Consider the following 14,401-nt stretch of genomic DNA (forward strand, 5'->3'; position numbering starts at 1 on the left):
TCAGAGTTAGAATTTGAGCTAATTTGTTCATTTATATAAAGGTCCATGGTATTTTTTGTCATATTAAGTTATATATATGCATATAAGTCAATCGATAATGAACATGAATATGCTCAAGCAGATGATTAAAGATCTAAACATACATTTTTATACACTTTTTTTTTTTTACTTTTTTTTTTTTAATACTCATCCTGACCTCCTGTTTGTAGATACTGCAAGAGATTTCCTTTTAACACATTTCACAAGATTCTTTGCTTTTATCAAATAATGATTAGGGGAAGCAAGGACATTTTATTTTAAGTATATCCCAGATGTGAAAGTCTACCCACTGAACTGAGACTAACAGAGGATTTAATACTTGTGAATATAACTATCATTAGGTGTGTGAATGAAGAGAAGTTATTACTCCTTCCTTTCACTGTGTAGCAAATTACTCTGGTAATGAAGGTTTGAGGAATGCATAACAAACTTTCAACGTAAAATATGTTGTTAGTCTCAGAAGGTTTGCCTGGTGTGATTCGGAGTCTCTGCTAGTAAGGTACTTTGCCACTTAACAACTGAAATACAAAAGCAAAAGTCATGCATTAAATAGCACAATAAAGTTCAGCCCCTTTTTCCTTCTTATACAAATGCTTTGACAATCACTGTATGCTACATGTAATGTTCTATTCTCTTGTTATTCAGACTGAGAAAATGAATTTATTTATTTATTTATCTTATACAGCTCACTTTTTGTATAATTCACTCCCAGCTATTGTTACTAATAGACAATGTACAAGATTTAGCATAAATATTTCATAAAACAGTACTTGAAGCCAGGTTCTGCTCAAATTCATTTGTATTAGTCATCTTTACAGTTGTTTCTAACAAGTGTTGTCTCTTCCTGAGGTACATATAGCACTAATATTTAAAAGAACCTGCCTATAGCAAGACCCACAAATAGAGCTTCCAAACATATAGGTAAAATTTGTTCAGCTGTAATCGCATGATCCATGGATCATACAATACTGTAAATGGATCGATCATATTTCTAATACAAGATGGGTTCTTGAAAAGGGAGGATACCCTCATAATCAGAACTAACCAAAACCAACTGTTCGACTAATCCTATAAAATAAATGGGTGTTTTAAATTTTGTACGGCAATGACAAAGGTAAAATAAAGTAAATAAATATATTCTTTACAAGGCATGAAAAGGGAGAGGAGAGAGGGATGATTTGGTTGTACAGTTCTCTGGTGACTGAAAAACAGTTTCTGTGTATAGGAACTAAGATTTACCATTACTTTCTATGGCTAATCTATTTCCATAAACAAATGCTTCAAATATGAAAAATAAATGACCTCTACAAATAAACATTCAGTCACTGTACATTTTAAAATCCACGTACTTTCTCCATGCTTCCACATGCCCAATTAAGTAAGATATAAACTGGTGGAGGCGCTTATTGTTTGTTTGTTTGTTTGTTTTGTCATGGATATATTTATAAATTCTGTCAAATGCATTCATAATGATAGACAAATCATATATATAAAAGTTTTATTTCAACATACTTCTCAATCCTTTTCCCTTCCCTCCCCCATCTATATTTACTCTGTGACTGAAATACATGTACTTACGGTGTATAAACTGAGATTGAGATGCAAAACAGAAGGGGTAAAGCAGAATGTCATATTGGTTTTGTCATGGGAAAAACAAACAAACAAACAAACAAAATTGTTTTAATAGTCTGTAGGCACTGTTCAAAATAATTTCATTCTTGCAAAGCTGTTACTACAAGAATTCTGCCAGTCTCTTTGAAATGTCGATTACTTCTTCAAACATTAGTTTCTGTAGAGATGAGAGGAGACATAGCCAGGACAGCTTATCCAAACTGGCGAAAGGGATGTCCCATACCATAGGGCATCAGCAATAAAAGTTTCAGTAAAGAAGGAGGACAGGGGTATGTTTGGTGTGATGGCATTTGTCTTCCCAAGAAGCTGCCGCTCATGATGATCTCTGCTTTCCTGGAAGCAGCTGAATACCTGCCTGCCAGTGGGAATCAACTAATGAATTCCTGGTTTGGCTTTGCTTGCATATGCTTGCTTGCAAACAGTTGGCTTTTGCTTTACTAGTATAGTGTCCTTGTCTCAGCCCGAGTTCTTACACTTTTATGTTTCTGATTCTCTCCCCCACCCCACCTGGGGAAGAGTGAGCAAAAGGCTTTGTGGTACTTAGCTGTCTGCCGGGATCAAACTACAACAGTGAGCAATTATTTTTCAGTGAGACTTTTTGCCACTTCAACAATTTAAACTGAATGACCTGAGTAGGAGGTACTTCCCTCTGTCTCCTTTTACTAGTAGACAAACCTACTAACTAAAAATTTCTGGATGTTGTGCCTTTATAACAAGAGCTGAGGAAGTACGTTTGTTGAAGATCATGGTCTGTAAGTCCACACATGCAGACTCTGGATGATTAAATGCAGCAGATTCAATTCATAATGTCATATAAGAAGAAAAAGTGAATGAAAAAAGTAATCAATTGAAAAAAGTTAAAAATAGTACTGAAAGAAATATAACCCTATATTAAATCACTTTTTTTTTCTAGCCAAAAGAATGTTTTCATGAAAATCAAAACCAATTCCTTTTAGATTGATTCAAAATTATTATTTCTTTATAATTTTATTTTGAGAACTATTTATTTCCATGGTTATAGTAAACAATATTTTCAACATCCAGAGTAAAAATAAAAATAAAAAATCTATACAAATGATATATATTTCCATGTATATTTTTTTTAAGATTACCTAAAGCTTGCTCTCTACTTATTAAAAGTTCTTCCAATCTGAAAATGAAAGGAAAATATAAAAAAGTTTTCCCAGAAAGGAAAAAACATTCCTCTACCAATTATAGAAATTATCATGTGTAGAAGATCTTCAGTATGTTTTGAAGGTCTGCCTTCTGTTGGGATAATAAGCCATGAAGAAATTTTTATTAAAATCAGCTTGTTCATCAGCTTGTTCATTCTACCAAGTCACTAGGGCACAGCACCATTTTGAAAGCTATAACCTAAACCTGCATCTAAAGAATGATAAGAACTGCAAACTAAAAATACAGCAAATATTTGGGAATATAATTTTCTTCTTTGTATTTTTATCCTCTGCCTATTCTTCCCTTTTCTCTCTCTTAAGTGAAAAAAAAAAAAAAAAAAAAAAACAGGGCTTTAATTTGGACTGTGCTACTTTTCACACATAAAAATATTTTTCTCTATGTTTAATTGTATATCTATTTTCATGAGTATTGTTTTTTGTTTTCTTTTTTCTTCCTTTCTACCTTGAAGAAATGTAATCCATTTATGGATCTGTCATGGTATTTTTTTTCTTCACAACTGTCTTATTACACCTTATTTTCATCTGTTTTGTCATAGGTGTTAGCATTACTTATAGCTCTTCTCATTTCCAATCAGCTTTATTATTATGTAAAGACACTTTCTTAATATTTCTTTTATATTGCAGAGCCATTCTATCTTTTTTTTTTTTTTTTGGTAACTGAAACTGTCAGATCACTTAATCCAAGCAAAATCTTTTTTTTTTTTCCTCACTAGCATCACTCATTTTAAATCTTCCTATCAAGCTCTGCCAATTTTCAGCCTTCTATTCAGCCCGCAAGCCAGAATCTCTATGAGCTGGTGGTAAGTGGCTGTTTAACCAGCCAGACAAGATCCATCCAAATCTAATTCTGTGCTTAAGGTCATGGGCATTAGGAGGTCTCCAACATGACTCACCTCTTTCTCTCTAGGTTTTGTTAAATATGAGATTTTTCAAGACCTGCTTCACTGGCTCAGTCTGTTTCCCTTCCTAGACTATTCCAGACACATTTACATTGTCAAATCCTAAAGCTGATATTTTTTGTTTGTTTGTTTGATTTCATGTTTGTTTCCATTTAGAACCACAGGTAGCTAAATTTTCAGATACTGTTCAGGCTATCCTCTTTCCTTTTGTGAGAGAAACTATTCTGTGCAGACTACCTCCCTGTGCTCTGTACATGGATCACAGAACTCTTAAGCAAATCACCTCACTCTGCATCCATCAGCCAACCTTATTTACTTGTTACAATGAAGACAGAGAGGACCAAAGTTCAACACTGAGTCCCGTTGTGATCAATCTATTCAAAAAAGTCAAAGGTGTCTCTAATAATCAGCCTCAAATACTAACTCTGTGACTTAGGCCATCTTAGGTAGTGAGATTTTGCCTTCATGTGCAGTTAATGTCAAAATAGTAATTTGCAGGATACTTTCGGCTCCCATGGTGCTAAAAAGGCTCAAGGACGCCTTCTAATTTGAGACTTCAAAAAATTTTGAAGCTTGCAGAGCTTTGTCATGCAATGGTCTTTTTATTAATCCCAACTCAACATTACCTTTGTGGCACAGAAGCCACCAAGTGACAAATCCTCACAAAGAGGATTTCTCCTACATTAAGGGATCTGCCTGCTGTAATCGTACTTATGGAGATGGTTGCTACGACTTGAACAATGTTCATCTATATAAGAAAAAAATGCAGAATCCAAGGCTTGCAAATACTTGCAAAATCTTAGCACAGATCATCTCTTTCCATTTACAGATGTTTTTTCTTACATCATATGTGCTTTCTCTTTATCGATTGTGAGTACTGTCCATCAGCTACCTACACTTATAACCAGTTGATGAGCAAGCAGAAAAGGAAAGCTTCCACTTACCCAGCAGCCCTGTCAGTAATGAGAAATGAGCACAGGATTAAATGAATGGCTGTTGGCTGTGACAGTTCTTGTAAAGGTTCAGTTGTAAGGAAAATATAGCAATTCCTGAACTATTCACTCTGCTTTAAAGGCTGTTTTACTGCGGTGAGCATTCGAAGGAATTATCAGTTGCAGAGAAACTTTTCTGTTCTTCTGTCCTTTTTTTTTTTTTTTTTTTTTTTTCCTGCTCTTAGGACATCACTTTTGGACTCTGCTTTGAACTGCTTCCAGCTTTTCACAGCTTTGACACCTTCATGCCTTTTAACTTTTTCATCTCTCTTACCTCAATCCAGGCGTTAGGAAAAGGTCCATGAATGGGTGAATGCCAGTACATCTCTTCTAATCAGTGGAGATTAAAGCAAAGTAAACATGCAATCAGAGCACTGCATTGCCACCACTTACTGTCTACAAGAGAGGTGATTGTTACTGTGTATCATTATGGTTAGAAGTAAACCTAGATTCAGTCACTTTCAGATAAGTCAAAGCAGAGTAAGTATACGGATACACGTAGTGGTGCAGTTAAACAACTTTAATGAACTTTGCTAAATTAATCTCTCATCTTAGGAATCGTGGTAGAACTGCTGAACTGCTTAAAGATTTTTCCATCAAAACCATATTAAAATGGTAATTTTAAAAATTGCACTATCTTGTAAATTGTGTCCTATCTTTGCAGAAAATGTTAAATTTGCATTAAAAATCTGAATCGTTGCTTCCCTTTTGATTTTCAGTTTTTAATTTTGTGGGACACCCATTGTGCCATGTCGTGAAAATAGGTAGCACATTAATACAAAATACAGATAATTGAAAAAATGAAGGTGATTTTAAACATTGGACAAAATTACCTATTCCAGTTCTAATTCTGTATTCATGATTAAGGTGTGGTAATGCAAAATGGCTGACTTTTATTCCCTGGCAGCTACAATCATATGATAAAAGTCAGGGTTAGTAACGATTAGCTCCTCTGCCACATGAAAACTATTCACACAAATACATTGAAAGGCTACTAGTGAATCAGCTGTACATTCCCACTAACCCATGAGAGCCAGGTTGCACTTCACAAAGTCTTAATCTTTAGCACATATATATGTCATGCAAAATAAGAGCTATAGAGCCAGTTTACTGTTACTTAAAATGTTACTGAACACCAGGTGAACCACTGTAGCTATGAGCCTGCTCTTAGATTCTAACAACAGTGAGATGATTTGAATCATTTTATAATCCCTGCATATCATGTTCACTCATATCACAAGCGTGTATATTGAGGGGGAGTATATGGGTGTTTACTGAAATTCATTTGACATGACAAGCTGATGTAATCACGTCAGCCTGTGTAAGCTGATTGCGCTAGACACAGCCCTTCTTAGAGAGTATGGGTAGTGGACCCAACAGTACCTATGTGTTGCGGTCAGGAACACCCATGATGTGTCAGGTAACCCCAAAAGAGAGGGACTATAAAGTTCAGTTGGATCTTCTTACTCGATTAACTGTTTGAATCCTAATATTGTATATACATATTCATATGTATATATATACACACATTTATAATACATATAGAAAGGCATTAGAATACAATCTATATTCCATATACCATTTTCTCAAGGGCAATAAACCTCTTTCTCACTTCAAATGATGACCTTACTGTTGTCTTTTTAATAGTTGTATCTGGAATCAATCATGTCAAAACCAGGGACTAGCCATTTCCTCTCCCAAGAGAGCCATTATCCTTAGCTGAGACAAGTCTTTCGCTGTGAATGTCTACAATCTGAACACAGCTAAACAAGTTGCACTACAGTCATAAATAACACTTTGATACAAGTTCATGAGGAGGAACTCTTAAGGTAGCCATGGACTTTCAAATCTCCTAAAAAAAGACTCAGCTGTAATCTTTAAATTATGAAGGATACATTAAATGAATTTCAGGTGAAATGGGGTCAGAGCTTTTAAACATTTTGATTTATATGAGGAGCTGAGGCATGATGCAAGATTTCTTTGTCATGTGCATAGCAACACTCACATTTCTAGATGGACTATATCACAGTTTAAAAACTGATAATAGGTGAAATAAATGCAGGCAGAGCACAGAAACTTCTGTGTTATCCTGTATTACCCATGCTAAAAAGCAATCATGGAGAAGCAACAGCAATGTAAACATTACGTGGTCATTTTAAAAAAGAAACCTTACACTGAAAATACTATTCAAGAGCAGAGTGAAACAGGAATACTTCTACAACATTATAGAAAATAGGAATACTTCTACAACATTATAGAAAAAAACTTCCTTTTTTTGTCTTATTGCTGTTTTCTTTTTCTTTCTCTTTCTTTTTCTTTCTTTCTTTCTTTCTTTCTTTCTTTCTTTCTTTCTCTTTCTTTTCCTTCCTTCCTTCCTTCCTTCCTTCCTTCCTTCCTTCCTTCCTTTTTCTTTCTTCCCTTAATAATACTGTCATGGTTTGTTTTAAATCTCACTGAAATTAGGAAAAATATAACACTCTTTAAAGATAGTTGTCTAATAGTCTCCTCTGTGGTGTAATAGTGTCCCTTTCTCACATGTCACTGGTGAAGTGTGGTATTTGGATACTAGTCAAATACTAGGTAAGAAGACATGAGAGTGTACCTGCTTGGTTGAGAAAGTAAGTGAGAACACCACTTCTTGGTCTTTGGTCCCTTTGCCCAGAGAAATAAAACTTTATAAAACATTTTAAAATATTTAATATCTAACTTCATTAAGTATTTTTCTTCTGTAGTAAAACAAACAAACAAACAAATAAGCAAACTTGAAGCTAACCACTCAAGCAAAAAGAAACGATCTACAAATAGACATATACATACAGAATTGAAAGCAACTATCAGGTAACATCAGTGGCTAGACTGAAGTCTCTAGAGAAACAATATGATTAAGTAGTAAAGGGAAAATACATTCTGATCCTCCCAAATGGAAATGATCATTAACCATCAATGTTAGCTAAGCAATGAGAAGAAATTTCCTGTCAATTATGACTGGAAAATTTCACATAAAATAAAGAATATAATCACTTTTACATGGTGTATGGTGACAGAAGAGTCAATCTCGAATTCATTGTCACAATTCCAAAGCACCCTTACCAGGTTAAGGTCTTTTGGTGTCATTCTCTGAATAAATATATTCTGAGATGTAGCTCTTACCCTGGTGGACAGAGGGGTTGGTCAAACAAAAGAGCCAACCCACTGGAGAGTGTAACGTAATGAATTTATATAAAGATTAAATTACTTTCAAAGTTCATACAGAAATTCTGAGAAATAAAAAGGATTTATGTCTAGGGCTCCTTTAGCCTCACCTGAAGTCCTTTTAACCACTCACCCACAGCTTGCCTATTTTTGTAATAAATTAAACACTTCTTACACTAAAAAGTGTTGGTTATCTCTGTATTTCTTACTCTCTTTAGCAATTCATAAGCTTGATGAAATGACTTTTCAAAGAGTTCTTGATAATGTCCTCATCACTGAAATTCTTGAGTACATCTTAGCACAGCATCATGTGTGAGAGACTTCCTCTAGTAAAGTAACAATTCTCATGTTTTCTTTCTACCCCAGGGTAAAAACATATACAGAGAAGTCTTGTCCTGGTTTCAGCTGCAATAGAGTTAATTTTCTTCCTAGTAGCTGGTATGGTGCTGTGTTTTGGTGCGGCCTCACCTTGAGCACTGTGTGCAGTTTTGGGCACCACAGTACAAAAAGGATGTAAAACTATTGGAGAGTGTCCAGAGGAGGGCTACTAAGATGGTGAAGGGCCTAGAGGGCAAGACGTATGAGGAGCGGCTGAGGTCACTTGGCCTGTTCAGCCTGGAAAAGAGGAGGCTGAGGGGAGGCCACACTGCGGTCTACAGCTTCCTCATGAAGGGGAGTGGAGGGGCAGGCACCGATCTATTCTCTTTAGTGATCAGTGATAAGACCTGACGGAATGGTGCCAAGCAGCGAGAGGGGAGGTTCAGACTGGATATCAGGAAAATGTTCTTCACCGAGAGGGTGCTTGCGCACTGGAAAAGGCTCCCCAGGGACGTAGTCACAGCATCAAGCCTGTCGGAGTTTAAGAAGCATTTGGACTGTGCTCTTAGTCATATGGTCTGAATTTTTGGGTAGACCTGTGTGGTGCCAGGAGTTGGACTCCATGATCCTTGGGGGTCCCTTCCAACTCGGGATATTCTAAGATTCTTATTAAACTGTTCTTATCTCAACCCATGAGTTCTTGCAACATTTTAGTTCTCTGTCTCATCCCACTGGGACAGGGGAGTAAGCAAATGGCTGTGTAATGTTTAACTGCCTCCTGGGTTAAGCCACAGCAGTCCTTTCCTCTGGGAGTTTTTATTTGTTTGATTAGTGAAGTTTGCAGTGCAAAATTTAACATGTTTCCTATTATATGAAAATATGTAATACTTTATTTTATATTACGGCAGACAAGATTAATGCAAAAGTTTGACTGAATTCTAATGCATATCCCAGATTCCTAAAAATAATATACTTACATGTAATGAGCATGAGGTATCTATATGAGCAGGGGACAAACTGGAGATTGTACGAAAAAGCTGTTTTTGAGTGGTCAGCATAAACAGATTAACAGACATTTAATTTCTTGTGTTAAATCTATCAACGTTGAAATACTTAAAGCAAGCTATCTCAATGATGAACTTTTGGCAGTTCATGTACAGTCAGACTGATGTTTCATTATCACTTTCTGCTGTTACTGTTATTCATTTTTTTCAAGGGGGCATAGATACAACATTTGAGAGCTGACAAACCAGTATTTCAAGTTATGTTAAAAATCAATTTACATAAAAAAAAAAAAAAGTAAAGATTACTCCTCTCCAATGCCACTTCCTCAGTCTTGAAAAATAATTAACTGGTCTTTTAATTTCCCTAGTGCTTTAGTCATAGTAATGCTAAGTTGATGAGGATATTAACTCAGTGTGAGCACTCCATTCAGCTGAAAAATGCTTATTTTGGTGCTAACAAATTTTACATCAATTTTACTTTGAATGCACAAAGAAGTTAATACAAGCGTACAAGTTACACTTTATCCTTTCTTGTTTTCCATACATCTCTTATCCCCAAATAAACTGAAGATAATTTGAAAATGTTTGCATTTCTCTCATGAAGGGATAAGGTACTGTTGTGGTTTAGCCTGGCTGGCAGCTAAACACCACACAGCCGTTCGCTCACCCTCCCCCCTCCCTCTCTGGGATGGGGAAGAGAAATGGGAAAGTGAAGCCTGTGAGTTGAGATAAAGACAGTTTATTAAGACAGGAAAATAATAATAACAATAATAATAATGATAACAGTACTACTAATAATAATGTGTACGAAACAAGTGATGCACAATGCAATTGCTCACCACCCGTTGACCGATGCCCAGCCTATCCCCGAGCAGCCGGCCCCGCCACCCCGGCTAGCCACCCCTATCTATTGTTCAGCATGACGTCAGATGGGATGGAATACCCCTTTGGCCAGTTTGGGTCAGCTGTCCTGGGTCTGTCCCCTCCCAGCTCCTGCTGCACCCCTAGCCTGCTCGCTAGCAGGACAGAGCGAGAAGCTGAAAAGTCCTTGGCTTGGTGTAAGCACTGCTCTACAACAATTAAAACATCAGCATGTTATCAGCGCTCTTCTCATCCTAATCCAAAACATAGCACCCTACCAGCTACTAGGAGGAAAACTAACTCTGTCCTAACTGAAACCAGGACAGGTACTATGCAGTTCTGATAGAGCTGGGACATGAGCACAGGGCAGTTACTGCAGAGCAGATGACACACAGCAAATTCACAACCATGCTTATATAATGGCAATAATTCAAGCTGTATTTCTGTGACATTCTATTTGCTTACAAGAGGAACAAAATTCTTCTACTATCATTTTTTTTTTAGGAGTAAAAAAAATCTAGAAATACATATCCACAATCAAGCATCAATAGAGAAAATGGTAAAAAGTATTAATATTGTCTTTCTGTGCATACATTTAAACCAAACTCTAAGACTGATTTTAATTTCAAAAATAAAATGAATATCTGCTTGTCTTTACTGCATCTACAGTTATAAAATAGAAAACATGTTTTAAAATAAATTTAATTAAATGTCCTAGTAGAGAAAGTGCATGGTAAATATGGAAGCAGAGATGCAATGTAAGTAATGCCCCACCCCATCCCCTGAAACTAATTGGAAAGGTAAATGAAGATAACACAGTTAAAAATGTAACAAATTGCTGACATAGTAGCTTTAATAGTTTCTTGCTATTATATCTTCTCAGACTGAAACATAGAAAATTACTGTACAGAGGAAGTAGGGTACAATATAGGATTGCTTTTTTAACATGGATTCAATGTCCAAACAGGATGTGACTGCTTGTCTTATTGAAAGAATTTGACAAACCACCTGACAGTAATCTTCATGATGCCTTTAAAAAGTTTATTTACTAATGTTAAGTAGTTTAATTTTCTGATTAACATCTATTTAAAAAGATAAACCTCGTGGTATATGAACAGAGCTCATTATGGTCAAACATATGGATTGGAAAACATCTAAAAGTGGAATGAAATTATTTATTAGACAAATGCATTAGTTAATCTGTATTAGTTAAGTACACTGGCATTCAGGAGATATAAAGTCTGAGCTTCAAGTTGCATCTTCCTTAATCCCTTCATTGATATGTCTTATCAATAGGCTGGCATCAAACCTCATCTCTCCTCAGCATCACGTTAATAATGTTATCTGAAATCACTGCCCTCACCACCTCCCTCCATCCTAAGTTAAATGCACCAGTCTCCCGCAGTGTGTTGCTTACTCTTCTGGGGGAGTAGTATATTCTTTTGGGGAGGCAAAGTGTGTAGGGACATTCCAAGAATTACTGCGGTAATATGGTAAGGCCATATGACAAGGTTATAAAGTAAAACAAAAACAATAACAACAAAAGAAAAAACACATTTCACATGGTTTGGGGGCTTTACTGGGAATATAATGACAGGACAAAGGGGAATGGTTTTAAACTACATGAAGGAAGATTTAGATTAGAGGTTAGGAGGAAATTCTTCACTCAGAGGGTGATGAGGCACTGACACAGGTTGCCCGCAGAGGTCGTGGATGCTCCATCCCTGGAGTTGTTCAAGGCCAGGTTAGATGAGGCTCTGATCTGGCTCTGATCTAGTGGGTGGTGTCCCTGCCTATGGCAGGGGGGTTGGAGCTAGATGTCTTTAAGGTCCCTTCCAACCCAAGCCGTTGTTATTACTCTATGATCTATATGACTTAGTGAAGAGGATTGATGAGAAACACCAAGTCTTCACAGTCTACAGGCTAGGATGTAGCTCCTGTTGAGAAGCTTCCTAATATATACAGGACACAACTTCACGAGATGCATGAAGAAGCCTATTGTGGATGGACAGTGAAGCACCCACAGCTGACTTTCTACTTTCAGGTTGTACACTTCTAAGCTTATAAACTTTGTCTTTTGAAAAGAATGGTAAAATTCATATAAACTAGACTCTAATCTTACATCTTCCCGGTATGTTTTGCAGCTCATACTCAATAAATAGTGAAACATAACGGCTGTTTTATTGAGAAAAAAACAGCCATAAATAACTAAATAAATAAAGGTACACTTCTCACTTTGTATGCAGAGCATCCAATTTACAATATCAAATACCTGTCAGAAGTATTTATGGCTACTGCTCCCTACAGTATCAAATAATCCACATATTATTGCCCTCAATTAACAACAGCAGCAACAAAAACACTAGCTAGAGTGACAGGCTGGGAATATGAGCTTTATGTCGATCAAATGGACTCCTTCCACCTTCTCTTTCTCGTGGTCTGAATTTTTGTCCCACATCACCTTAAGATGTAGCTCTGTGCCAGCATCAGTTATATCTACCTAAATATCATGGCTTAGACCACTGACTTCAGCAGCAACAAAGCCAATCTTGGTGCTTTTAAAATTAAAATCACATCAATGATTTTTCCTAAAATTAAAAAAATATATATATATGCAGGCTACCTCTGACCTTGTGATCTAGTCTGTTTCTGAAATTTTATACTGGAGTTTTAAACCTTTACAGAGCTCATAATGGGAAGAATGATAAATTCCTAAATTTATTTGTAGTAAAAGATGTTGTATAGGAGTGAAGTCCAGTAAAAGGAATAGTTTGCTTACTCACAAGCAGGCAAATATACCAGATTTAATTTATTACTTAAAATCATTATATATCTGAGTGTGCTAGACCTTCTTTATAGTATTTCTTAATATGGATTTTCACTATTATTCTGAAATGCTCTCATATATATAGGTGGACCAAAACTGTTTTCAGAGGCTCAGTTGCAAAAACATATATGTGTATCTATGTGTGCATGTGTGTCTGTGTGCACAAGAGAGTAGTTTATGTCACAATAATTTGTTTTCCCATTGCTACCTACGTATTGTAATATTGGTATTGCCTTTTTGAAAATCATATTTTTCCTTGAGAGCAATAGCTTTGTGTGCTTGATTGGAACAGTCAAATTGTACAGCCATCTACGACATTATAATTTCTTGCTAAGTTGTATTGACTATTATGACAGAAAATATTGAGCATGAAAACCTCCAGCTGTTAGTGAGCAGTGGAAGAAGGGAACTAGCTCAAGAGAATACATATTCATGTCTTTTTTTTTCTTTTTAATAATATTTTAGTAAGAAAACATTTGATGCAAATCCAAAAGACAATAACAATCTCAGACCAATTCTCTTCTGCATGTTAGATCGTCAGCAGATCACAGTAAGCAGCAGACTGTTTGAATTAATCTTATTTTCCTTTCTGAGCTAGAGCAGTCTTCTGAAGATAAACCTAGCTGATTATCCATCACTGCAGCACATTTGGGTGCTTTAGAGTCTACCAAACCACTCATTATGGTTTAGTTTTCTATGAGAGTAGAATATGTACAAATTCTGTTCTCTCTCAGGAGACCTTAGTCAGTGAATTTTATGGTTAAAGAAACATATCTGTATAGTAACGTTATGCATTTTTTCCTAACTGTTATTTGAAGTGACAGATAAGTAAGATAAACATATATTTCAGATTAAGAATTAATGTACATATAGAAGAAGTTCTGGTTTAATTATCACCTTTACTTTTTATTATTCCCTTTCCTTCCTTGTGTACTCACAATGGAGTTCCTATTTTAGAAGGAAGAAAGTGAAAATATGGACTCAGAGATGTGGGGGGTGTCTGCAGACAATGCAGGTCAGACCCAATTCTGAAAAGAGCAGCAGGGGAATGCAACCCATGTTTGGTGGGCCACAGAGCAGGCAAGTATCTGCACTTTGGGCAAACACCATCCTCTTTGAAGAGCCTTTTAAAATCTATACCAAAGAAACAGAATTAAAGTAATAAGGGGGAGTGGCTGATGAGAACATTTCTGCAAAAATCATAACTAGTACTCATAAAACAGAATGGTGCATAAAACAGAGTGCTAGACTCATTACTTTGAGTTATTTTATCAACATTACCAGAAAGGTATCTGTATATATATATATATATATATACACACCTATATATATATATACACCTATATATATAGTTCTAATAGGCAATTGTTTCAGACTTTTTGGCAGTGGGGAAGAAACAAGAACAGCTTATAAAAAAAAAAAAAAAAAGTGATCAAAAGCC

Source organism: Cygnus atratus, chromosome 2 (assembly GCF_013377495.2).
Source record: "Cygnus atratus isolate AKBS03 ecotype Queensland, Australia chromosome 2, CAtr_DNAZoo_HiC_assembly, whole genome shotgun sequence".
NCBI lineage: Eukaryota > Metazoa > Chordata > Aves > Anseriformes > Anatidae > Cygnus > Cygnus atratus.